At 34.6% G+C, this 4,068-nt stretch overlaps 1 long non-coding RNA gene across 2 annotated transcripts in view; it reads right to left on the bottom strand.

The window, feature by feature from the left end:
• LOC117678549 (uncharacterized) overlaps nucleotides 1–4,068 on the bottom strand; it is a 28,876-nt gene that overhangs the window by 23,364 nt on the left and 1,444 nt on the right. Inside the window, exons 2-3 of one of the 2 annotated variants that reach the window (XR_009620423.2) lie at nucleotides 3,615–3,707; nucleotides 3,156–3,228 (exon numbers count right to left, since the gene is read on the bottom strand). This is a non-coding gene — a long non-coding RNA (uncharacterized LOC117678549). Of the gene's footprint in view, nucleotides 1–663; nucleotides 3,229–3,614; nucleotides 3,708–4,068 lie in introns of those variants that run through there. The other variant, XR_004595053.3, reaches the window with a different exon arrangement.

Here is a 4,068-nt window from a genome sequence, read left to right as displayed (position 1 = left end):
GAATAATGGTTATAACTGTGTGGAAAAATGGAAATGGCAAAGAGAAGAGTCTGTATTAAAATATATATTTCCCTTCCAAAGTGTTAAGACAGTGATAATACTCTTAATCCATCACGATTACAGGTAATTTGATGATTTTTAGAAGCCAATTGTTCTTTTAATCCAATCTTATAGTTATTATGCTAAAGTAAGATAAACAAAAACATCCAGACTGTATAAATTTGTCATTTTGACAGAAAGAATAAGAATCCAAACGGTAATTGGTGAAATTCTGCTCCTATTGATTTCATTTAGGACTTCACAGAATAAGAAGATTATGCCACTATTAAACAGCTCATATTAATATGTATGTGTAGTTTTATCAGAGTTTCCCATTATGCTCATGATCCAGTCTCATGCAGGTAATCCAAGATTATCATTCTCTACATCTGTATTTCACTTTTAATTCTTCTTAAGCTTCAGGTTGCTCCAATTTTTAGTAGTTGGGAAGAGAGACCAATCCACAAAGCCCCCAAGCACACACAACTCTTACTATTTCTATTTTTTTTTTTTTAATTTGATTTATATGCTGCCCTTCTCCAGGGACTCAGGGCGGCTTACAATGCGTTAAGCAATTTATTTATCAATAACACTGAATACCAGGCAAGAAAAGTAATATCAAAATGGACATATGAAAAATGTTTATTTGGATAATAAAACCATGTCAACTTCTATTGAAAAGATTAGCAAGTCCCACAGATCAGTGATGCCACAATATCTTTATGGCTCTGGAAACTTCTGCAATTTTAGGTCCAAACATTGACAGCACTCTGTAGATTCCTATCATAAAAATTTTGTTGCACTTTGACATTTAAAACCTTCCCCCTCTATAAAGCTCATAAAACAGAAAATTCTCTAAGACAACCCTATCTGCTATGGAACATGCTGTTGTTCAATATGTTAAATGTTAATATTAAATATGACTCCCTATTACCAATAATATGCCTGCCCTCATTTTACTGTTGCAGATCCAACACTAAAAAGCCAACAAAGACTTTTGAAATGGAACAATTTAAGTGCTACATTATTCTGTTACACAATTCTAGTGTTCTACTTACAAAACAATTGCACTATTGCCAGTTCAGCTAGGAAAGCAACTTAAAGAATAGATTTACAAGGACCCCAAGTATGTGGTAGATTTATTGTAGCAAAATTAACAAAGATGCCATGCCACAAAAATTGCAATGACTTCTCTATAACAAATGCGAACTCTAATGGGATAAAAGTTCAAATTCTTGCGCCTCTTATTTCCGGCCTGCATGTGTAAAGTTTAAGTACCACTCTTTTGCACAAGATGGGTATTTTCTTTGTAACAGACTGCTCTGGTATAAGGCTTTTTGCTTGTACTTGTGTGAGAGTTTGTGTAGCAGTTGTGACAGTTAAAAGTTGAGGTACAGCTTATGTATGCATTTATTTCTGTGCAAATATTTAAAGAGCTATTTTAAAATACAGGCTATTTGAATTAATGTAGAAAAGACCATGCAAACATATAATAAAATCCTGAAGCCACATTTTCAGATCAACCCATTAGCTCTAAAAGGACAATTATAAAACAAGAACCTTAAACTGAGGATTTCCTCTAATGTACAAGCTTCCTCAATTAACAATGAACAGCAATAAATACCCTTTTTATATGCTCTCAGCTCAACATACAATAAACCTGATGGATTCTATAGCATGCTGCCTATCTCTACAGCTCAAGAATTCTTATATTCTAGGGCAGCATCAAGGGTTCCTTGACATCTTTTTTATATGAAATCAAAAATTACATTTGATTTCACAATTTTTATGTAAAAGAAAAAGGGAAAACTAAGAATTTTGTGTTCCCATAACTCCCTAATTCTAATAATAATATCAAAAATTACTTAAATTCAAATAATTCTGCAAAGGTACTAAGATTCTGGTCTGCAAACAAATACCACTGGGTTCAGAATAATTTTTTTCTATGTGACAGTGCAATTCTATGTACTTAGAAGCAATATTCTATAAGATTCAGTAGAATTTTATACATAAAATCAGACTTTTTAAGGCTTGTTCTATATTTGCTCACAAGTGACTCAATGAATTCAACTGGTTTATTTCTAAAAAAGATGTAAGGGACTGTGTTGTTAGTAACTTATAGTCCTTTGTATTTGGATAGCCTTATAAATCTAATAAAAATAGTAATAATTGTATTATTAAAGAGGATCAGATCTAATAAGTACTGGGATGATCACAATCGCAAATCACACCCATACTGATATCAAGAAAACAGAAAAGACATAGCCATGTATTCACTAGCAGTCAATCTGGGAATTCTTTGCTCTATTTTTCTAACATAATACAATGGTACTCATCATCCCCACAGGTACCATTAGCAAATCTGAGGTGAAGTCACAGTTTGGAAGGACTTGCCAACAGAAGCATCTATGAGAATTTTATCCCAGAGCAAGATCAACTTTTTGTAGAGTTTTGGGCCTGAGCGCAAGCCTAATGCACAGACATATCCCCTTCTTGTAAAATTGCACTACTCTTGCCAAAGGGCAAGCCAGTTGCAGATGATTCAATTCTGCTGGGGGGAAAAGGAAGGATTTCTATGCCATTCATGAAAAAAACAACTTTTAGCCATGCTGTCCCGACCTTCTAGGTGGTAGATAATATATGCCCATTTCAAAAATGGAAGGGGAGCTTTGAAACCCCACTGAGACAACAGATTCTGCCCACTAGTCAGGCCTGTAGATGAACCTGCTGGAACATTTCCCAATCTAACCTAAATTAGGTGCCCAGCTCTCCTTCTCCTGGCCAGTATTCCCTTTTTTTCTTTTTCTTTTTTTTGGGGTGAGGGGGGGTATCAGGTCCACTACAAGCTTTAATCCTGCAGGTCAACTTGCAGGTTTAGCCACATTCCAGCCTTGAGCTTTAGGGCCAAGATTAAGGATACAGCAAATTATTTGGGGAGAAGCCTACTAGACTCTGTGCATATTGAAAGGAAATGAATTTATTTCCTTCCCATTGTCATATGTTTAGTCAGGTAGACAGGCTGCAAAGGAGGATGAAATGCTGCTGAGACAGAAAGCAGTCCCTAAAGGAGCAATTTACATGAAAGAGGAAGGGAGATGACTGACTGACTGACTGACCTGTGGATTGTCCCCAGAAACCTCAGTTTGTCCCAAAATCCATACTCCCAGGAGCAGAGTTGCAAGCTGTCTTCTACAGAAATACATAGGAGGTATAAAATGCATGAAAAACAATATATGATGGCTTTTTGCAGCCTATGAATGCTTTACTCTGTTTCCCAAAATTGCTTTTTGAATCAGGATACCTAATTTTATCTTGTGTTCTGGTATGTTGTGGTTTCACTCAAAGCCTCCAGCTTTGTGTCATTTTCTCAAATAGGAGTACTGGATATAGGAATTGTGACCCTTACCTACAGTAATCAAGCTTTATCATTTTAGGTGGTCCTAGCAATGCAAATTATGAAAACTCCTTAAAATGCTGTGTCACAAACATCTGCAGTAGATTTTGCCTGCTCTACAATTCAATCTGCTAGTACAATTACATTTGTCATTTAAATCTGCAGCTTTAAGCATACTTACTAAAGGAAGTTTCTATGAGTTCAGCTGAATGTACATCTCAGTAAAAATATGTAGTATTGTCAGCATCTTCCTGAAAATAGCTGATTTAATTATCTGCAAAAAAAGACACTTACTTAGTCTTATGTTATCAAATTTATCTTGAATCTTTAAATTTTGATTTTAAAATTTAAAGCGCAGGCATGCTAACCAAGATATGCTGTCCTAGAAATGTTTTTTCCAATTGTATATGTCTGTGAAAATTGGACTATTTGAAAATCTGAATCAAGAAAAATTGATGTCTTTCAACTGTAACGCTAGAGAAAATTAATGAGATCACAGAACAAATAATACTGAAATAAAATCAGACTGCTAACTAGAAGAATAATGAAGTTAAAACTTAATTATTCTGCAGAGATGATGCAGAAATAAATGTTATTGGAAAAGAACCTGGTTTTCAGAAAAATTGAAATGTATA

The sequence above is a fragment of the Pantherophis guttatus genome, chromosome 6 (assembly GCF_059756535.1).
Source record: "Pantherophis guttatus breed Tessera chromosome 6, ASM5975653v1, whole genome shotgun sequence".
Classification (NCBI taxonomy): Eukaryota; Metazoa; Chordata; class Lepidosauria; order Squamata; family Colubridae; genus Pantherophis; species Pantherophis guttatus.
This window is presented reverse-complemented; position numbering and strand designations above follow the sequence as displayed.